Source organism: Phasianus colchicus, chromosome Z (assembly GCF_987193195.1).
Source record: "Phasianus colchicus chromosome Z, bPhaCol1.hap1.1, whole genome shotgun sequence".
Taxonomy (NCBI): Eukaryota; Metazoa; Chordata; class Aves; order Galliformes; family Phasianidae; genus Phasianus; species Phasianus colchicus.
The window spans coordinates 74,838,279-74,861,751 of NC_143476.1; the positions used below are offsets into that span (position 1 = coordinate 74,838,279).

At 39.8% G+C, this 23,473-nt stretch overlaps 1 protein-coding gene and 1 long non-coding RNA gene across 6 annotated transcripts in view; one reads left to right on the top strand and one right to left on the bottom strand.

Moving 5' to 3' along the window:
• LOC149913088 (uncharacterized) overlaps positions 1-22,533 on the bottom strand; it is a 77,054-nt gene extending 54,521 nt beyond the window's left edge. For both annotated transcript variants that reach the window (XR_016461786.1, XR_016461785.1), the window contains exons 1-2: positions 22,210-22,533; positions 2,541-2,733 (exon numbers count right to left, since the gene is read on the bottom strand). This is a non-coding gene — a long non-coding RNA (uncharacterized LOC149913088). The remainder of the gene's footprint in view (positions 1-2,540; positions 2,734-22,209) is intronic.
• A 140-nt stretch (positions 22,534-22,673) lies between these two features.
• Positions 22,674-23,473, top strand: part of IL6ST (interleukin 6 cytokine family signal transducer) — a 35,939-nt gene continuing 35,139 nt past the window's right edge. For 2 of the 4 annotated variants that reach the window (XM_031609502.2, XM_031609503.2), the window contains exon 1: positions 22,674-22,816. The gene's annotated coding sequence lies outside the window, so the exon portion shown is untranslated. Of the gene's footprint in view, positions 22,817-23,174; positions 23,462-23,473 lie in introns of those variants that run through there. The other 2 variants (XM_090131597.1, XM_090131598.1) reach the window with 2 other exon arrangements.

A 23,473-nucleotide genomic window follows, 5' to 3' on the forward strand; every position in this document is an offset into this window, starting at 1 on the left:
TACTAGCCAGAAACCACAGCCCCAGAGCAGTAGTACAGGATTGAGAAAGAGCCTTAATTTTCAGGAAAATTAGATGATAATTTTCACAGCAGTTACTTTTTGTGATAACTGCCTGGACTAGGAGAGGCCTAGAGCAGCTCTGGATAAATTAGCTGCTAGCCAAGATCAGCCCTTCTTTTCTATCCTTGATCTCCTTGGAGGATGAAATAGCAAACAGATTTTGCAGTCACAGTTTCACTCTGCTATCCCAAACAATAGAAAAGAGATTAAACAAATTAATATATACCAAGCTTCTTTCAGCTGCTCTCCCGACAGGTTTTGTGAACTCTGCCTGAACTCATCACCTAATACACACAGCTTTTCTGCAATAATGAGCAATAACTATTAACACTGCAGTGGTTCTCACAGAGAATGTTTTGTTTCACACTCTTTAACTGATCCCAATCTACGTGCTGCCGCCCTCTGATACTGCCCATGGAGAGACACCAAATATGGCACACAAAGTCAGCACAACCTTTTCTGGGCATCATCACTTGGTAAGTACCTTGGCACATCATTTTCACCCAGACACAATGGTGCATGATCAGCACTCAGGAATGCAGATCTGTATTTACAGATTAACCATAGGAAAGTGCTGAGGAGGAGGGTGTAGTCATGTTCTCCTGCTGTAACAACTGGAAAATTTCTGCAGTAAAATCTAAATCACGAGTTTCTTTGCTGTCTTATTTGACTTGTCTTTAAAAATTAAAAAGCTTATTTAGCAATGCTTAGAACTGTCTTCTGTGAGCTGAACAAAAATCATCAACTCAAACAACTGTGTGTTGATGGTATTAAGAGTGTTCTTGAAGCATTGTTTCAGCCAGCAGTCAATATTGAAAATCAACGTGTATTACTGTGCCACACAGAAACATGCAGCTATGGAAATAAAATCTACATTGCCATAACTACCTTGCTTAATATTTCTAAAATCCATAATCCTAATTTAGTAACCCAGACTTTGGGTTATGTTCAACAATTGGGCTAGTTAAAATTAACAAGTATGAATTGTTTCAAATGATGACTTAACTTATACTAATTTAAAATGTGAATAAATCCTGTAGACCTTTCTCTCTGCACCACTCTTCACTTATCTATGTTCTCCTTTGAATATGCTATTAAATGTGTACAAGCTCTACTTATATTCTGATCCCAACTTTGCAAGATCAACAAGTGAATTCTCGCATTCATGTGTTTTCTCCAAGTTCACAGTCTGAGGAAGCACAGCAGATTTTGCATTCTATACAAGAAAATGTTGTTTCTCTTGATTGCTATGCCTAAACACAATGTATTATGTAAGACAATCAAGTAGACTTTTCTACTTCAAATATTCTTCAAGAAAAAGAAAATTCATCAGCTGTCTGCAGCTGAAGTGTGTCAGAAATCTCTGTCAAAATGTTCTTATTTAGGGCCTTCAAATAAATTCTGCCACAGGTGTGAACTACTTCCTTTCAAGAACATCTACCAACAATCTCTACCCAACAGTTAGTCTGAGAAACCAACTCTGAAGCTATTTTTAAATATATTTTCATAACAGAAATCATAGCTTAGCTCAAGAAAGACTTTTCAGAGAGGAAAGCACCCCGGTGACCTTTTTGATTTGGCAGTAATCTGGACTTCTTCAAGAGCCTGACTTCTCCTCAAGATAACTCCTTTTTTTTTTGGTTGTGTTTATGGGAAGTCCTTGAAAGTAGTCAACACTGATCCTCCAGCTGTTCAAATGTTACGCATGTGGTCAGATGATCAGTATTAACTCTTCAGTGCCATCAACACAAAGTAACGAGAGGCATTACTGAACATAAATTATACCTTATGGACTCTCAAAACAAGATCAAATGGCATAACATCAATTGGCTGTAATTATTTCCAGTACATTCTGGTAAGAGGTACCATGTCAAACTAATGGCATAAATTTGTCCAGACATTGTTTTTAAAACAATCAGTCACTCATTTTCAAACTGATTACCCAATCATGCTGGAAAAGTCCTCTGGATTGTGTAGTTTTGTCTGTATAGTGAGTAAGAAAACAGTGAATAAGAATACTTGATGTTTTGATTGTTTTCTGTTGTTGTTTAATTTTTGCCAGTTTATTAGTTGGGTTCAGTATTTTTTTTGTTGTTGTGTTGCTGTTTTTCTGTTAGTTTTCAATTGGTTGGTTTGGTTTGGGGTGGTTTCTGATAAAGAAGTGTGAGGTGTGTGTTAAAATTCTAGGAAAACAAAACCAGCTACTTCAGATCATGGAATAATAGAAACATTAAGGTTGAAAAAGAACTCTAAGATCATCCAGTTTCAACCATCAATCTATCACCACCATGCCCACTAAATTCTGTCTCTCAGAGCCACATCTACACATCTACACATCTCCAGGGACAATGACTCCAGCATCTCCCTGGACAGCCTGTTCCAATACACAGCTTTTTCTGAGAAGAAGTCTTTCCTAATATCAAACATAAACCTGCCCTGGCTCAACTTCAGGCCATTATCTCCCGTCATGTCATCCTTACCTGGAAGAAGAAGCTGACCTGCACCTTGCTCCAATCTCTTTTCAGGTAGTTGTAGAGACTAATAACCTCTTCCCTGAGTCATCTCTTCTCCAGACTAAACAATTTCCATTCTCTCAGTACTCCTTATTGTTCCAGTCCCTCCACCAGCTTTGTTGTCCTTCTCTGGACATGCTCCAGGGCCTCCATGTTTTTTCTGTAATGGAAAAAAGGAGCCCAAAATTGAATGTGGTACTTGAGGTGCATTCTCATCAATGCTGATTACAGGCAATCATTTCCCTGGTCCTGCTTGCTACACTATTTCTGGAGTAAGGATACAAGTCAGAATGCCATTGGCCTTCTTGACCTCCTGGGTACACCGCTGGCTCATATTCAGACAGCTGTTGACTAACACCCCCCCAGATCCATTTCCTCTGTGCAGCTTTCCAGGCTCTCTGCTCCAAGCAGTGATGCATGGGGTTGTTATGATAGAAGTGAAGGACCTACAATTGGCCTCTGTCCCAGCTTGATATAATCTGCAAACTTACTGAGGTTGGATTCAACCCCCTCATTCAGATCATTGGTAAAGATGTTAAACAGGACAGTTCACATTACTGACCCCTGGAGAACATCACACGTGACCAGGGATCAGCCTGATTTAACTCTGTTCACCATCACTCTCTGGACCTGGCTATCCAGATAGTTTTTTATCCAGCAAAGAGTGTACCTGTCCAAGCCAAGACTGCCAGCTTCCCCAGGAGAAAATTATTGGAGACAGCATCAAAGCCTTTGCTAAAGTCTGAGCAGACTACATCTACAGCCTTTCCCACATCCAACAGGCAAGTCACCTGCCCATAGAATATTGGTCTAGCAGGACCTGCTTTTCATGAACCTATGATTGCTAGGCCTGATCTCCTGGTTGTCCTGCATATGCTGTGTGATCACACTCAAGATGATATACTCCACAACCTTCCTTGAAACTGAGGTCAGGCTGACAAACCTGTAGTTCCTTGGATTCTCTTTCTGACCCTTCCCATTTAGGGCATCACATTGGCAAGCCTCTAGCTTTTTGGGAGCTCTCCAGTTGACCAGGATTGCTGATAAAGAATGTACCAGTTCAGGCCTGTTGTGTACTCTGAAAATGTTGTTTTCTCTATGAAGATAGCATTTTGATTACACTTATTTCAGTAAATTTTTCAGTGCATTTGTAATATAAATGTTTTTTAAACCTCACTTTTTAGAACTTGCTTCCTGAGGCTTACACTTACCACTCCCACTGTTTTCAAAATGGAAATAGTGGTGCTTAGTTCAGCACAACAGAACAGCATAGCAACAAGATGGAAACAAAGATGATGATGTGTTGAGTTCTGAGTACCCATGTGCATAGACAGAGGCATTGTGGAAAGATGTTCCCAGGGGAAACAAAGAAACTAAGGAACGACTGCAAGGTAACATATTCCCAAGGCAAGGCTCACTGTGTGTTTTCAGCTAAACCAAGAGATTCAAGGGGATCTTCACAGTAGTTGTGTAAGTAACTATTGTCATTGAATCCTAAGTAACTAACAAATAAATAAAAATATTATATTCACTAGAAGTGAATATATAGCATGGTCTCTAACTTTATCTAATTATTTTCCAAGAATATACACAAGGTTGTGTTTCTGCATGTGAAGAAACAACCAACATAACATTCCAGCTTCAACATTCAAAAACGTTGAAGGGAACCTGCTTTCCAGGCAGAGACAGATAATTTTATTCCTTCTCTTTTCTAGAGTCACAATAACAATCAGTCTTCATTTTCTTGTGGATTTCAGGCCACTTTTTTTACATCACCAATTCTTCAGTTTTCCTTGCTCTTGTTTTTAGTAATTCTGTAGGGAAACTTTTCTTAGCCTTACTGCTCAGTGCTTGTGGTTAAACATTCTGGGATATGTTCGCCTTTGTTTCAGCTCTTTCCTCCATAAAGATCTCTCTTGCTTCTGTATTTTCTACAAATGAAATTTAAAGTCCCTATTTACAACTGCTCATACTGGCCAGTGAAGCAAAGCTGGCTGAGTTACTACTTCAGGAATGTGGTCTATATATATGTGAACAGTTAAGACTCATACAGCTGTGTCATATAGTGACAGACTGTGTTGACAGTTTTGACTTTTTCTGGCAATACTTATCCAATTTAAATTAAGATCTTAATAGTCTCTAGTAAGATTTTAAGACAGGTGCCTATAAATATGTTTCTGAGAGAGTGGAATGTCACAGAGCAGCAGCGCATATGACTCTAACTTCTGTTGGGATTTGTGAAAAAAAGAAACTCTTTAGGGTTGTGCTACTAGCTTAAACAGCAAAACAAAACAAACAAAAAACAAAACAAGGCTGAATTCCATTATGCAAAATATTCTTTCACTTTGCTGTCAGCAAAACTGGAAATACAGCTTGTGGCAGAAATCAGTTGCATCAGACTGCAACCATCCTCTCCCATGCTGCAGGCAAATCTTTTGCTATTCATTCATGTTCCATTAGACTCTAATTGAACTAAAGCCCATCTGTTATATGTGAGATGTGACTACTTATTAAATTGCGTGTAATTCATTTACTTATACCAAAGTAGCACCTGGAATTCCAATGAAGATTTAAATCTCATGCTTCCTGCAGTGATAATACATCAGAAGAAATAGATCCTGCAAACTCCAAATTTAGAATTGAAAAAAGCAGATTACACACAGAGTAAAAAATGTAACAGCAGCATCGAAATGAAACAATTTACTTAAAATCATACAGCAAAGACATCTGGTTTGGTTTCTTGACTTAGCCATGCATTTTGTTAGAATCTCTCTGAAACTTAAAATATAATGCCTACTTGCAATTTGTAATTGAAAATTGTGTTATTCCCTTGCCAACATCCCCTTGTGTTGGTCACTATGGTGATCAAAATGGCTCACAAGAAAATGAAGATTACAGACTAGTGGATAAAGTTTTTCTCTTTTACCTCCTCGTTTCAGCTCCATAGCTATAAAAGAAAAATATTAAATTTCGGGCTGACAGTCCAGTATGCATTGTCTTACTCTGGAGAAAGAGGAAAGAAGGCCAAGCTACCAATTTCTGGTATCCATGAATTAGAAAGAACATTTGTTCATGGCATGTTATAAAAATTACTCATTTCTCCATACAACTATGGTATGGAAATCACAAAGATCATTAACTTTATTCCCACTGTATTATTATTTTTTTGGGGTTTTTTTTTCGTGATATCTCAGAGACAACATTCAGAAATGAAATAATTGGTGCTTTAAATGATACTGTGATGAAGCCATTCAAACGAAAGATCTGCGTTCTCTTTCTTTTACGTCTGGTTGTAACATTCCCTTTTACTTCTTATGTAGACTGAAACCCTTTGTATCATCTTGGCAATTTAACAAGTCTACCAAATAAGATTGAAGTCCTTTCTACTTGATTTTTATTCTCATTTTGTTCTGAATGTAGGACTTTATCAGTATTTTGCATTGCACATATTTCCAAATTAAGTGCTATGCATGCAGTCTCTATTAACACAGATCCATATAATTCTTGTAATGCTGATCAGCCCCTTTTAGAAGTCACTGTAAATGGGACTACATTTTAGCAGTGGATACAATATAACCATCATATAAGCGTAATTCCTTAGGCTTTCCCTAAGTATTAGCTATTTTTAAATTACTGGTTACAGCCTGTACTCCTCCAAATATGTCAGCAATGTACATAAACTAAGAAACCAATAACTTTCCTCCTACAACACAGCTTCTATCTAGCCACCTTCTTGCAACAGTTACACGCTCAGTCTTTCAAGGGATTTTTTAACAGAGCACTCTTTAATCCTGCTGCAGATCTCTGACCCCTTACATCATTCCCATCACTCTTTCTAGAAGCCAGTTGTTTAAACATAATCACTAAAACAAAGGACTGCATTTGGTGTACCGCAGACATAGTAAGGCCACTTGAAAACTACAGTTGTTTGAATTCTTGCACAGGGGAACTGTGAAGTCATTGCAGGGGCACACTGGGCCAATCAGAGCTGATTTTCAGAGGTTCCAGTCAATTATGAAAGAGCATTTGTAGAGCTCGTGGGATGCTATGTTTTGACAGAAAACCATACCACAGATTAGGGAGCAAGCTTTTCAGAACCCATCTTTTTAATGTCACAAGAGCCTCCAGATACATTTAACATAATTTTTTTTTTTTTTTTTTTTTTTTTTTTTAGTATTAAAAAACATTTTAAACATTTTTTTAAATATTTACCTTACAACTTTAGAATTCTAAAACAGCTTTCTTTAAAACATTTCCTGTCCTCCTGAGGTAAAAAGAAATGGATTTTCTTTTGTTTTTCTGTAGGAGATATGTTTACTGCAGAGACAACGCAAAACAAATCAGAATCAGTTCTTCATAGAAGATATCTCATTATCTTGTCTTTGGGCTAGGCTGTAATAATCACAAGGATCCTTCTATTCTTCAGTTGGGGTTTCTGTGATCCCAACTGAGTCCAAAAGACTTCTTTCAGTGGCCAAAGGAGAGTCTGAAACATATCTACATATCATCTGTGACCTTTATTTTTTCAAATGGAACTGTCCTAACAATAGTTATACTCTTTTCAGTTTATTTCCAGATGCAACACTAAGTCAATCAGACCTTGGATTTCACTCAAATCTCTACAGGTCTAAGAAATCTATTTGTCTATGATATTAGGAAAATGAGACAAAATTATAATCAACAGTTTCACTGTTAGTTCCCTTGAAGTTGCATCACTTATTTTCAATATTCAGAACTCATTTATATTACTGCTCATTTCAGTTGCAACTTTTATAGCTTGTGATTTAGTTAGTAACTATTTAATGTGTCCAAATGATTGATTAAATATTTTACATCAAGCTTTAAGCAAATGTTCAGATGCTTTGAGGCATCTAGGAGATGATGCCTGCAGTCTTTTAAGCTTTATGCAGACCTAAGGAACTTTGCAGTAGTGCAAAGAAAGATGTTTCTCTGCCCATCTATCTTGCCTGCAGGAATTTAATTGAAGGACGAAGGTATGAGTACCCAAAGAGGTGGATATATAGTAACTGCTGGAGTTTTTGTATGGGTACAGCTAGTCTGTGATTTTTTATGTGTTCAGGTCATAACCTTTTTTCTTTCCTCTTTTTTTTATTCTTCTCTTGAGGAGTACTGTTTTTCAGCAGCTGCCAGAGACTGAAGAAGAAACTCCTTACTTTTACATGAGAGATACATTTGCAGCAAGGTTTACATATGTGTATTTGATGAAAGGATTACAAGAAGAGGAAATGCTATAATCAGCATGAACAAGCTCAGAAAGATTTAATGTAGAAAATGAAAAGTGAAAGGCAAATATCCTTCTCACCAAATATTTCTCCTCCTCTTTAGGAAACTCTAACTTGTATCTGAACAGTGTCTCCTATGTGGTGCAAGTGTTTATATTAAATATTTTTAAAACACAAAAACAAAAACATATATAGGGTGTGTTGTTGTTTTTGTGTTTGTTTTTTTTTTTTAAAGGGGTTGTTGGTCACATGGTTTGAGGCTTAAGGCCAGCTAAAAAATGTGGCAGCTGCTTAGAAACTATTTGAGGTGAACTTAGACAGAGGTACTTTTATACATAAAAAATCACCCCTCCGTTTTCAAACCAGAAAACCAGGCAAAATGCCAGGAGTTACAGGCTATGACCATGTCTGTAAAGGGGGAATTCACCTGCCAAATCATGAGCTCCCTGAGGACTGCACAACCTTCCACACCCACTCCTCCAGCACACAGTCCTGAAACAGCTTCAGCCTGTGTTGCAACTCAGAACCACAATCTATTCCCAGGGTCCCTCCTTGGACTTTCTTCACTAATGCTTGAGCTTATGCTGTATGCCTGCAAAACAGTTGTCTATCCATACAGCTAGCATACTGCCTCTCTTACCACAGATTTAAAAGAGTCAGAAACCCTTGTGAGGGATTTCTTAACTACAGTGACTCCAGTGTATTCAGAACTGATATCATATATGATCTGGATGAATTAGTCGAATAAAAAAAATAATATTAAAAAAAATAAAATAAAACTGGGAGGTCATTCTTGCTTCTAAAATGTAGTAATTTGGCTGCTGAGAATATTCATTAAAATAATGTCACCTAGATAAAACTTGAGAATGGCCCACAGAAAATATAGGAGCAATTTTTCTTTTTCTTGACCTTACGTGGTAATAATGAAGTGCAACACTATTCTCAGCCAGCCCCCTTAACAGCAAGCCACTTCAGTGTCAAATATTTCACTCTACTAAAAACAAAGCACATACTGCTCACACAGTGTAGCTCCAGTAAAATAATATGCTCTTTAAAATCTTGTCTTTACTCGTTTCAGAACAGTGCTCCTCAGCCTTCCAGGTATAATGATTAATGTACTTAGAATATAAATCTTATGCATTATCAGAGTGTGAAATCCTGATCATGTATATAGCTAAAACATATAGTTAGTCTTAATAATGTAAAACTTCTCTAAGTTCCCATAGCACACAAATTTGGCATTCTTCCAAACCAGGAGGAAAAAAAGGGATAACATTGTTTTGTTTTCCTTTTTCAACAATTCTTATTATCCTGAAGTTAAGCACTATTTTCTTCTTCCTGGGACAGTTATTTGTTTTCTAAATTGTCAGACATGGTTAACATGGTTTTCATGAATGCAGAGCTGTAAGAGGTAGTGGAAAAGACTTGGTGTACTTCAGCAGAAAATAGCGCTCCAGACTATACTTCTGCTTTTACAGCAGAGATGAAACAAAACAGGGTAAGATAAAAATAATGGTATCTAAGAGATCTTTAAGATCATCACGAAGCCCAGCCACCAAAGAAACCCATTATGAAACATACTATTCCAGTGGTATCTTGTTCCATTATAGCCCCCAAAAAAAGAAATCAACATTCTTTGGAAATGTGCTGAATATGAGGAAAATGGAACATTTCTCCCCATCTGCTGGAAATACTCTAAAGTAAATAAGGATGCTAAGTACTGGGCAGAAATACTGGAAGTAATTTTTTAAAATAACAAAAAAGCAGACGCCAATGGAGGCCCCTAGTCATCCCGCTAGGTTTAGCCCTGAAAGGAAATTATAGTTTGGGAAACTAGACCTACAGACAGCTGCCAGATGGTTAATCACACTTAGTGGAGAACACAAAAGGCTTTTCTTGATAATAAGTCTTAGCGAAATAACAGATGTCCCCAGGAAAAAAAAAAAAAGAAAAGAAAAAGAAAAAAAAAGAAAAAAAAAAGAAAATTTTACAGATTTTTTTAAATTCTGGAGCCAGTAATTTCATAGAATCTGGCTCACAAAGTAAAATCCTTCATTTTAATGCCTGTCCAATCCCACTTAAATATTGACTATTGCGTATTTGCAGGAAAAGACTTGTACCTGAAGATGCTAGTACAGGATTTGTCTCTACCATGTTACCAGTATACTATAAGCATTAATTTAGTAAGATGACAAAACTATCAATTGTCATTATTGTGTTGTTAGCTGCTGAGCTAGGAAGCACTTCCCATAACAGTGTTGGGCAGCATGATGTTAGAAGTACCTACTGTTGTCCTCTCAGATCTTTACATACTTTATGGGAGTAGGTAAATACCATAATCGGCAAGAAAAATTCAAATAAAGTAACCAAGAAACCTAACACAATATTAATAATTAGAGATGTGACAGAGCCATAGTGGTCTCAGTGACTTTTCAGTAGTCTCTTATAGCCCTTTTCAGAAAACTTACTTGCTGTTATCTCTAGTTTTATTTTTAGCACATGGTTTGACTCAAATAGGAAGTAGATTTGCTGTGTTTCCTTTCTTTTCAAGCCATGTGGATGTCAGTCAATCAAGCAGAGAGCATCCTGTCCTTGTTTTCTTCTTTTTCTATTTTACTTCACAGCTATATTGGAGCTTCATGTCCTAAAGAACTTGACACCAGTTTCAACAACACTGACATATTTCAAAAATCAATGGTAACTGAAAAAGCACTGTCTATAAAAAATGAACAGGCTGAAAATATAGAAGTTCTCCATCACTGTGACAATTTTTAAAAATTCTGGTTAGCTCTCACTCAGCTGAGTAGCCTGTTTTTAGAAAACCGAAGATGAAAACTTTCAAAAGACAATGGGAAATTCTTCAGTGAAATCAGAATTTCCTTCAGGAGAGAGTCAGGTTGGGTGTTACAAAAAGATTATTTATCAGAGGGTTGCCCTGGAACAGGCTGTCCAGGGCTGCCAGAGTTCAAGGAGCATTTTGGACAATGCTCTCAGATTTGGATGGTGCTGCATAGTGCCAGGAGTTCGATTGACAGTTTCTGTGGGTGCTTTCCAGGATATCCACATGATCCTAAGATTCTAAAACAATTCTGACAATTTGTTTTCCAGTAAATTGTTACATATTCACAGTATCGATGATTTAGTTTCCACATGAACAAGAGGGGTTAGTAGAGGTCAACAGAATTCTGAAGAGTTTGATAACTGCAGCTTAATCCAATTGTTAAATAACTCAATATCAGATTCATATTAACTTAAATTGAAATTAGAATTAATATACATTTATGTTTACTTTTCTAACACTGGATGAAAATCTAATTCCTCAGACATCTTCAACGTATAGGGTTCATAGGAAATGCATATTAGCTTTATTGGTCTATAATTTTATCTGGAAGTTTCATTTTACAGTTCAGGAACCAAATCAGCTAGTCTTTAGTATGATGAAAAAATTCTATGTTTCTTCAAAATATTGTCAGGATAACTTTATGCTATTTCCAATAAGAACTAACAATGTACTGGTCGTATTAACTCTGACTAGGTTTGAGGAAAAAAAACAGTCATAACATTATTACCAATAGAACTCATTTTTTCTTCAGAGTAAACGTTGAGGCTACTAAATATGTCAAGTTACATTCCTTTTCTCAAGAAAAGCATAACTGATTAATGAGCAGGCAAAAAGTTGCTTTCTGAGCAGACTGGAAAAGAAACTTCTTAGAACACAGCACATACTCACAAGTGATATTAAAAAAGTATGGCCATTACCACTTTAGAGCTATCAAGCTTACAGTGTATGAGTTAATAAGCCTAATTTTGATGTGGGTCCAGCTTTGGATAATTAACTTCTTCCTGCCTGCAAAATCCCCTACATAATCAGCTGAATATAATTTAAGGCTTTACATTATTAAACAATTGTTACATTCATCCCAGACATTGCTGAAATCAGTCATATGTAAAGAGGACTTCTCATGCAGATAAATGAAACTAAACTCCTTCTGTCTTCATTCTTTTTTTTTTTCTTTTATTTTTTCCTTCTTTCTTTTTTTTAAGGCTGTGGACAAAGAATTACTGCTTACAGGAAAGAGAACTGTGTTAACATTGAAAACAGTTTCCTCTCATCCCTCAGACACAAGGGTCAGCAACTTAACAAGGATTAAATGTCAGATTGTATGCATTTTTCTTTTCTACATCAGTGGCTGAACTTGCTGGAAAGAACTCAGCTGATGCCAGGAACTGCTGCCTTGCAAGTTGTAAGATCCTGTCACCATATCATCAATAGCTTGTCTGTACGTGAGATACTTGTTTCTAACTGCCACCAAATCCTAGCGCTGGAGGCAGTAAGGCCTGAGCTCCCTCCCCTCTCTGCCACACCTAACCTTGTTTTAAGTGCTACAGTTGTCAGCTTTGCACCCAGAAAGAGATGCAAAGGCAGCAGTTTGCAAACACGTATGCCTCTACTTTCCTGGTCATATCTGCTCCTAGATTACATGCTGTGATGTCAGTCCACTTTACCAAATCTTCCTCCTGACACCAAGACATGCACCAAGTAAAACCAGAAAGAAAAGTCACGGGAAGGAGGAAATATAGTAGAGCAAGCAATAAAGAGAAAAAGAAAAAAAGAAAAAGAAGAAAAAAGGAAGATGAGGCAGGAAAAGGAGAGCCTGATACCTACACACTGCAGAGATAGCAACTTTAGGTTATTCCCAAGAACACTGAAGGTTCTAAGAAACTCAAAGCTACAAATAAACTGCAAAGCAAATTTACACCATAATTTACATATTTGTGGTCCTCTCAAAGGGCTGGGAGGGGTTCACGACACCTAAGAATTTATAAGCATTTCTAAAATACATTTATTCAAAATGCTAAGGACTGCATATAAGCATATTGTGATTGTGAAAACCTCGACCTGTTGGATAAACTGTAATTGGTGACTGAATTACTCTTACTCATACTGATTATGAAACATATAATAAAATTCAAGTAATATTATAAAATCAGAGATTTGCAGGGGTTGGAAGGAACCCCTGGGCATCACCTAGTCCAACACCACTGCTAAAGCAGATTCCTTCAGTAGATTGCACAGGAAAGCATCCCAGTTGTTCTTGAAATATCTCCAGAGAAGGAGACTCCATAGCTTCTCTGGCAGCTTGTTCCAGTGCTCTGTCACCCTCACAGTCAGGAAGTTCTTTCTCGTGTTTGTTGTAAAGTATAACTTTGGAGCAAATACTAGCACACTGTTTCCTATAAGACCTGTTCAGAATAGACATCAAAAGTATTAGAAAACAGCAAATGAGGGCTACAAAGATGGTGAAGAGTCTAGAGGATAAGATCTTTTCAGAATAGGTACTTGTAGATGATCAGGAGCAGCCTATGTGTCTCAAAGACATATTGATACTGAATCTAGTCTAGAATATGTGCATATCTTCAAGAAGATAGACATGGTCTCCCCCAGCTTACACAGAGCATATTTCAGTCAGCATTTATACTCTGAATGAGAGGTAGTCCCAATTACAAAAGAAAGGCAAAAGAAAAATGACAGAAAATATCATTTTGACATTTCTGCCAGAAATGACAGGAAAGTGAGAAAGAAAGGAGTAGACAATTATATTGTGTTTATGGTCCTTACTGTAAAGGAAAATTAGTCTACTATTAACATGACAATTTGGTTTGCATGTTACATTTCTAACTATGAACATTTGTCTGTCATTTTCTTTGATTGTTCAGGACCCTTGATTCTGCTAGAAAGTCTGTATCTTTCCACATGTTATACAGCAGCAAGACAATGAGCTCCTGGGATATCAGCTTTCTTATGCCACAATTTTTGATCGCTAATTTCTGACTGCAAAACATTTGATACTGCAGGTGGTGAGATGAGACCTAAAGGAATTCTCTGCGACTTTAAATTTTCAGCAGAACTAAGTGAAAAATCATGCTTTCCTGTATATATGAATGATAGTATAAATATGATACACAAATATTAACTTTCTTGCTATAACGACACTTTAAAAGCAGTTATTCTGGAGGACTGATTCTGCACAAGTTCTGACTATAACAGCTGTATTTAAACTAATGAGAGCAGAGAAAATGCGAAAGTAAGATTGACAATGGAAGAGAAAAAGCAAGCACCAGAAGGTAATTGGAAAAGATAATAATAAATGCTAAGCAATAATGGTAAAGTAGAGGAAATAGTGCATAGATCAGGGAGACTGGAAATGTGAAATGCAAAGTAGATCTTCAAAGGCAGTGAATCATGTGGGGCAAAAATGTTTACCACTTGACTTTGCACCAGATATACGGTTGTGGTATGAATTGATTAATATAAATCATGACTGTTTCTTCTATTATCCAGAGAATGCATAAGTTTCCTAGGTATCTAAATATATAATTCACTCTAGATAATAAATGATTTAAGACCAAAGCTGATGCAAGCTATACCACAGTCTAGTATGTCTTAACAACAAGAATTCATTACTGAAAGCTTATTCTTCTTTGTTCGCTTTCATTGTTATTTCATTTTATACACAATCTTTTTGTACTACAATTTCATGTACAAATTTCTATACTCCTTCTTGTATTTTTTATTTATACATTCACACGCACCCAGTGTGATAAATTTTGTTGCAATTTCTTCAGTTGTTCCTGGTCTCTATTCTTACCATTCTTTCCAATTCTCAATCATACAAGATTCCTAGTGAGAATGCTTTTTTTTTTTTTTTTTTTTTTTTTGGGGTGTGTGTGTGTGTGTGGTGACATTTCTCTCTGTAAAATGCTCACAGCTGAATATACTTTTCTACATGCAGATTTATTTGTTCTGAATAACGTCAATGAATGAATGAGGGATTCTCTTATACAGAACTTTGTTTTGGTTTTATGGATGAGAATGTATTTCCCCATTATGCCTACATCATTTTTCTTGTAGTGACAGTCTCTAGCCCTTTGTGTTTTAAAACAGCTCAAGTAGAAAACTTCAAGCATGAAGCTGTCAAGATCCCTTTTTCAATATGCATCACTTTAAAGCAATTAACTGTATATCATCGCTAATAGCTGTTCTCCTGGAAATCAAGTGCTATCTCACTGTATCGATTTATGTCTACAGTATGTATAGCAGGAGAAAAGTAGGATTTGTTAGTAGTTTTCACCTCTGTAATCTCTGTATTCCCTGTAATATCAGAAAGCCAACCTTTTCAACCATAACAATAGCTCAATCAATACATGCCCAGCATGCCACAGCGGAATAGGTCTTCAGAAGCTGAGTGTTACCCTGATGTATGAATTCACAGGAAGCAGGTTTAAGATTGTCAAAGTAAGTCAAGTTGAACTATTTTCTACTGCATTCAGGTTCTTAAAGCACAATCATCTTGCTAAGCACTTTCCAGCAGGACAGAACCTTAAACAGCATGACTAACAGTTATGAAACAGAGCAGCTTGAAGTACAAAGTTGTTGTTTGTTATAACATCTTCTCTTCGTGCATGGGAACATATGTGGCAGGAATCTTGCATACCTGGTACCTCATTCTATTTTAAATGTGGCAGGGTTTTTTTTTTAATGTTCTGTTGTTTTATGATCCTGCTCTTTCTATACAAATTAAGAACTATGCCTTGCATTTGGAAAAGGGATGAAAAGGCAGTGCCATCTCTTTGCGCTTAGTCATTCCATTAACTAGGACCAGCTCTCACACAGACTACTTTTAAGTTATTTACAGAGAGGGTGGTGAGGTGCTGGCACGGGCTGCCCAGAGAGGTTGTTGATGCCCCGTCCCTGGAAGTGTTCAAGGCCAGATTGGACGGGGCCCTGGGCAGCCTGGTCTAGTATTAAATGGGGAGGTTGGTGGCCCTGCATGTGGGGGGCATGGTGGCAGGAGATTCATGATCCTTGAGGTCCCTTCCAACTCGGGCCATTCTGTGATTCTGTGATAGTTTAGTCTCAGCATGGCAAGCTCCACTGTGCAACAGAGAAACCAAAGTGCAGAGTTCAGCTGTCCCTGCTCCACTTTGAAGTTGAGGGCTACAAGCAAGTGCTCCACTTGAAATTCTGTGCCTTGCAATGCAATTGTCGTAAAATCTGAAGAGGTATTTCATGTGATTTCGTTCTGCACTAACTAGAGAATTGTTATAGGAACAAAACACGAGGAAGATGTGAATAACCATTATCAGCCACTATTAGTCTGACTAGGACTTGCTCACTGGAAATGACGAAAAGGGCCACTTTTTAAGAATTCATTATCAGAAGGAATCCAAAATTACATCAACCTAGCACAGACTGACTGTGAAGATACATCCTACAGCAGAACAGACTCAACTCTGGCCTTGAGTTTTCAGAACAACTTTTTCTATTGCTATTACTACATCTGCCAGCCCATATTTAGGCTCAGTTCATTGTCCTTCACACATGATCTTATCTTGTTCAAATATTAAGCTACTTTGGCAAAGACTGACCTATGTTTTCTGGAATACCTCTTGTTGGACTCACAAACATCTCATAAACATCTTTGTGGCCATGTAGGAAAGATAATCACAGTCCTCCTTAGCACATCACCCTCCTTTCTTTTATCATCTTCTGCTATTTCTTGTTGGGCCTTCTTGCCCAATTTCCAAGAATTCTACCCTAAGCATTTGTTCAAGGGCACATCTACACTTTAGGCTGTGTATGCAGAATCACTACAAAGATCTTTTTGTAGTTACCAAAAGCATTTTAAATTCATGGGCAGCATAAGTGACTGCAGCATGTCCTAACACCTTCATGGAATCATAGAACCATTTGAGTTCATCTCAGCTACAAGTCTGAGTCAGCATTTCCTCATGGTGAACTACAATTTCACTGTATTTCTCATTCTAACTTAAGAATTTCCTCTGTTTGCAGAATTTCAGTTTTTTCAGTGTTTTATCTCCTTTGCTGTTTCTTTGCTTGTTTTGATTTATAAGACTTTTCCTTTTTCTCTCCCCTTACTTTTGTCCAAGTTCCTCCAGTAAAGGTAAGACTCCAATTCTTTTGACTGTTCAACTCACTGTCTTTCGGGGGGGGGAAAACCAAACAAACAAAAAACAAAACAAAAAAATAATAATAAAGAACAACAACAACAAAAAAAAAAACAACAAAACAAACAAACAAAACCCCCCCACTACTTAGCAGCACATTCCATTAGTTAAAACTTCCAGTCTAGGTGTAAAATATTAGCTTAATAATTTCCACCCCAGAAAAAAAGAAGCTGATTTATTGGTTCAGTACTAGTCTATCATATGTGCCATTATTTGTTTTCTTGTGGGCTATAACCAATCTTCTTTCTAATCCATATGCCCTGCTATAACTTCATGATGTTGTCATTCCTCTTCTTGAGAATCAAGGAGTAATCACAACAAAAAATTGCATCAAGTTCACTTCAACAACCCTAAGCTCCCCTGACAAGTTTATCGCTTGTATAGGTGTCAGCTATTATAATTTCCAACTTCTTCCAATGATCACAAGACTTTTCCTGAATTGCTAAGGCCTGTTTAGAGTTCTACATGTCCTAATTAAATTTTGTAACACCTTGTTCTGAGATTCATTTTTAGTAACCTACTAGCTACAAGGATACCAAAGAAGAGGACTGGCTCATTCATCACGGCAAACCCAGTTGCCATGCACATTATCTGCTGCTTGGTGCAACAAGTGTTACCCAGTATCAAGGGGACTTACTTTTGCCCAGGTTGTTTGTATTTCATTGCTTTCAACTGAGGCTGCTTGGCTCAGTGAACTTTTACCCCATCATCACAAAGACTGCAAACATCTAATCATTCTAGGGAACAAACAGCATTCTCTAATCTCTCTTAAAAGCAAGTAATGAATTCCAAGTCTGTTTTTTGCTGCCACTCAGCAGCTCATATAAGTTATGAGGCTGGGAAATGCTGCGACCCTCACTAAATCATTTCTAATAGTTACATCACCCACTTAGCCTTGCTGCTGCCTCAGAGTTTATATCTTCCTTTCTTCTTCAGGGGACTTTACCATGGCTTCATGACCAAGAAAACAATGCCTTCAGCACCAGAATACAACTTTACTGGCCACTTAGGCCAAAGGACTGGTCCTCTTCACTCTTGGAGGAAAAAGTGACATTTCTTACTGCCAAATAATGTCAGAATGCAAAGATATGTCTTAAGCATAAGGACCCTAAAAACCCTATATTTGCAAGTTCAAATTCAGGACAGTGACCGAAGCTGAAATAACACCATCACTTCAGTAAGAGGTTTGGATGTGTCATTGAACCCCCCAGATGAGTAGTTGAATACACTGATTCAACCATCTCAAAGAAAATGTCTCTGACTTGTCATGGGTCAGAACATCACCACTGTCTCATTGTTTAATGTCTCCATGACTAAAAATCTTCCCCAAAATCCTTGTGTTGGCAGTGTCTCATTTCTAACAAAACCACAGGTATCCTGGTCTGAGGAGTCTTTTCACACCCCCGATGGGATGCTTGATGTCATTACATCAAGGTAACTGTAGCTTTCAGAAAGATCTTTTCCTGTCTGTAACATATCTGCTGTGGGATTCAGTGGATTTTGCATCAACTGCAGACCTTGTCACAGCCTGCCACAAAATGGCTGAAATGATCCATTATGAAAGGTACAATTTTGTTCCTAGGCAGTCTTTACAGCATCTCTAAAAATTTCTTATTCTCACAATCAAGCAGCACCTAGAAATTTCTGCCAGTCCCTAATGTGGTATTGCCCATCTCCATGGAATAAATCATCCTAGAAGAGATGTAGAGGCATGTGTGAGATGAGGTAATCCAAGACAGCCAGTATGTCTTCACCAAGGGCAGATCGTGCCTGATCGATCTGGTGGCCTGTGATGACATCAGTGAACAAAGAAAGGACAACTGATGTCATCTACCTGGACTTGTGCAAGGCTTCTGACAAGGTCCCACACCACATCTTTATCTCTAAATTGGAGAGATATTTGCACTGGCATGTTTTTAATGATGTTCTAAAAACAGTCCAATTATTTGTGTGTTTTAGGAAGTACAGTCTATATAATTTAAAACAACATAGTCCAGACAGACAATTTACTTCATATTCTTGGTTAGAGGATTCCTTGCAAGCATTACCGTTCCTAAGTACCATGTTGTTTACACAGTTTGGGTTCAGTGTATAAGATCACACTTCTAAGTTTTATCTCCACCAACAACGTACAAAATGAAGCATTTATTACTAGATTAGATGCTGACAGAAAACTAGAAATCACTGCAACATGAACAAACTGCCTGTTAGATTAAAAACGTAAGTTTCACAAGAATAATAACAAAACTTCACTCACTGAATGATGTAACAGAATTGCCCACAACATTCAATCCTGCCTGCAAAAGAAGTAAAATATTACTAGAAATCACATCTGGGAGTGATGGTAAACATTTAGGGAAAATATAAGTTACAAACTTTAATTTCACTTATTTCCACTTTGTCCCGGTTTCAGCTGGGACAAAGTTGATTCTCTTCATAATGTCTGGTACTTAGGCTTTAGGAGAAAAACAGTGTTGATAATACACTAGTGTTTTAGTAGTTGCTGAGCAGCGCTGCACAGAGCCGAGGACATTTCAGCTTCTTACACTGCCCTGCCAGTGAATAACTGGAGAGGAAAAAGGAGCTGGACAGAACCAGGACAGTTGACTCAAACTAGACGAAGGCATATTCCATACTATGTGGCATCATGTAAAAACCACAAAACTGCAGGGAGCTGGCTGGGGGGGGAGCTGCTGCTGCTCAACAACAGGTTCAGCTTTGGTTGGCAGGTGGTGATCAATTCCATTGTGAATCACTTGTTTTGTAGAGAGACATTCATGTGTATATCTTTTTATCATTATTTTTAATCCTCTCTTTCTTTTTGTTATTAGTATTTTTTATCTCAATTTACAGGTTCTACTTTTTTCCCCCAATTCTCTCTCCTGTCTCCCAGAGAGGTGAGGTGGGGTGAGCAAAAGGTAGTGCAGTGCTGAGTTGCTGCTAGGTTTAAACTCCACACATTTGCAACACAGATGTCAAACCAGTTATTCAGAGTAGCATAAGGCAAAACAAACAGCAGTCCTGACCAAAAATCACTGGACTGACAAGGCAAAAACTGATCAACAGAGGCCATTAAGACTGTCTTCATGACATCCTTGAGGACAGCAGCTGCACTACCAACCAAGACACAGTTCCTGCTAGGGCTGATGGAAAACAGAGCACTGACTTGTGCTCACTGTCTGACTGTAGAGAAATGGCATTTAGTCCATCCATGAAACTATTTCCTTCTATTTTCCAGTTGTCTTCCAGTACACTGAGAGATTGGAGAAGGCTCCGAAGAGGAGATAATATATATAATGGCAAGGATGCTATCACTGCTTTCCAAATCTGCAGGAAATTTTTGGGAAAGCCCAGAAGAGCTCATACAATACAGAATAACACAACTAAATTGTTACTACATTAATCACAGTTTGTGCAAATACAAAAAGTAAAACTGCAAACAAATCATTTTATTCTTGTGCACAACTTCAGCTGTGCAAAAATCATTTTACACCGATCCCATAAATAGCCTGTGAAACACAAAAATTCTTGCTTATTTAAGGAATCACTACATATGTTTACATGCCTGATACAGGAATGGATTTGAAGTGTGAGAGTGTGTTGTTCTAGGAGTTCTAGAAATAAATCAAGAATTGCTTCAGGCTATCAGATTTCGGGATGAGAATGTCACAAGAGGCTTTCCGTTGGCTGGGGGATGGGGGAAGACTTGATAGTTCATGCCTGGCAAGACCTATTTACCAGAAGAACTCTAATGATCTGACAGGACACCAAAACAAGAAAGAAAGGAGGAAAAAAAAAACAGTCTTTTGATGCTCCTCTCACTGGAGTCTAGTTTCACTTAAACTCCTGTTGTCAAACACAGACTTCTTATAAGGATACTGAAGGAGAGATAACCATAAAGATACTCATTTCAACATCCATAAAAATACTAACATCTAGTTATACAACATTCTCACATCAAGACGAGCACCTGGAACCATAACCTGAAGAGAAAGCAGAATGTGACAAATTTTAATGCTTTTCTTCTTAGTGAATAAACGGTACCTTTCACCTGTCCTCATGCTTTAAGAATGGTTTGAACATAGAAAAGCCTGCTAGGAAAGCCTCCTAAGTGTAGAGACTACCAATGGGAGAAAGAGTAACACCACAAGTATTTAAGGTTGCAGGAAAGTGTGCCAGCTGAATATAGGAACTTAAGTAATAAGCTTAAACTGCAGGCAAGATAAATACCTATCAGAATTATTCAGTGATTGATAGTTGATTTTGTCTTGAGGAAAGGAAAGTACTAAATGACCTCTGAAAAGCTCTTCCAGCTTTACTTTCTGCTATCTATAAAATGCGCAGGTTGCTCCAAAAGTAATGCCTCCTACTTATTTCCATAGGAAAAGATGCAAAGTACACAATAATACTATTTAGTAGCACACATTCTCAGCTACAAAGCACTATTTTTCAACATAGTCACCACCATTAGCCATGCATTTTTGCCAGTGATGAACAAGAGCCTGCATGCTGCACTTGTAACAGCCTGCACCAGTGGAGGTGATCCACTGTCACTGAAACACATCACTCACCACCTCACTATGTTCACATCAACCGTTTGGTCTCCATCAGTGTTCAGCAAGCATCAATGAATGTCAGTGGGCTCCATAGCAGAATTCAGTGACATTTTTCTTCACACACATTTTATGTCAGCCACTATTTTGTCAGACTGCCCCTCTGCTGCCATCTGTCACATGGCAAAGAAAATGTAATGGGATATTGGTGGGAAGGTTCAGTCTCTACTGCCATACCACCAACATGCACCTGTGATGCTGTTGGCCAATATAATAAAATAGAAGGCATTACTTTCAGAGACAGCTTCGTACATAACATACTCAGCTGGTAACAGAGCAACAGCTGAGGATATTAAACAATTTCAGGACGTAAATCAAACACAGAGACTGGAATTAAACATGTGAGATAAGAGGTTATCTCCCACTACTGTTTAGAAAGTTCTCGATCCTTCCCATTAGCAGATCATGCAAGCCAGTGACTGAAGCAGGATATCGGTCTAGACACCCTGCTCATACTCATACAGACCCGGCCAATCTGCCTACTGCTCTCATGAGCAAACTACCATGAAGGTACACTCATGTTCGACTGAAGGCTGTGCGTTGTATCAGAATTACACATTACACAAAAGCCTAGCACAAGTGGCAGAAAGCAGCTCTAGTGTACACTGTGGACATCCGGTACGTTACCCAATAAGAATGGCCGGAGACACCTAACAAGGTGCAAGCCTGCGAATGTGGCACTTACACCTTTTTCTTCTTACTTCTGAATCGGAAAATTTAACCTGAAATCAAGAGGACATTTGACAGTACCTAAGTCCTTTTTGGAGACTTAGTGAATCACGGCACACAGGAGCAAGCACACCAACCATGCGTATCCCCATCAGCCCCGCATTCCAGGAACACTTCTTCTAGGGGGCTGATCCTGATAAGAGCGCTCGGCTAACACGGCTGTCGATAAGCCCTGCGCTACGGCCTCCCGCGCTCGCGGGGCAGCTTGCGAAACACTGGCAAGGGCCGCCGGCTGCCGGCCGGCCGACAGGGTCGGGAAAAGCTCCCAGACGGAGCGGCGCGGTCCGCGCGTCTCCGCCAGCGGCCACCGCGCAGGTGGGAGCCGGGGGGGCGGCGAGGCGCCAAGCAACGGGCGGGGAAGCGGGGAAGCGGCTCAGGATCCGGCCCCGCCGCGCCTCGCGCCCGGCTCCCGGCATGGGCCGCCGCCTTACGGGAAGCTCCGCCCCTCGCCCCTGCCGGCGGCGTCAGCGCCCCGCGCGCCAATGGCGGCGGCCGCCGGGAGGGACGGGCGGTGGGGGCGGGGAGGACGTAGTCGGGCGTAGGGCCTCGCGTGCGGGACGGCGGGGCGGCGGCGGGGCCGTTATTTAGGGCTGGCGGCGGGGCGCCGGGAGGCGGTGCCGCACGGCAGGTAAAGCGCGGCGCGGGGTGCGGGAGGGGGCTCGCGGCCGCGAGGCTGTTCTCTTTCGCTCCTCTTTCGCTCCTTCGTCCCCGTCTCGCCGCCCCGTTCTATCTGCGGTTCTAGGGGGGGGGTCTCGACGCGCCCCTCCCGGCGAGGGCGGCCGTCGGTCCGTCGGTGGGCCGCTCCGCCCGGGGAGCCGCCGTGCCGTGCCGTGCCGTGCCGTGCCGGGGCCGGGCTCCGCGGGCCGTGCCGTGCGCCGCGGGCGGGCCTGGTGGGTGGGCGTGCGGCCAAGGCTCGCTGCGAGGGCGGGAGCGAACGCCGCCCCGCGCCGATCGCCTGGCCATCGTTTGTCCTCGCGGCCCGGCCGCCCCTCTGCAGCTTTCCGGGCCGGAGCCGGCGGTGCGGGCCCCGGGAGGATCGCCGCTTCTCGCCGCCGTGGGCTGTTGCCCGGAGGCGCGGAGCGGCTTTGCCCGCTGTGGGGCCGGGGGTTGGCTGCGGATCCCGTGTGCTGGGAGTGCCTCGGCAGTGCCGCTCTGGCCTGGGCCGGTGCCGTTGGCGTGGCGAGCGGGTTATCTGTGTTTTCCTCCGACGGTGCGGCGTGCTGGCGCTCCTAATGGAGGTGCTGTGCCCCACTCGTGGCTGCGTCTTTCGGACGTATGTTTTTCA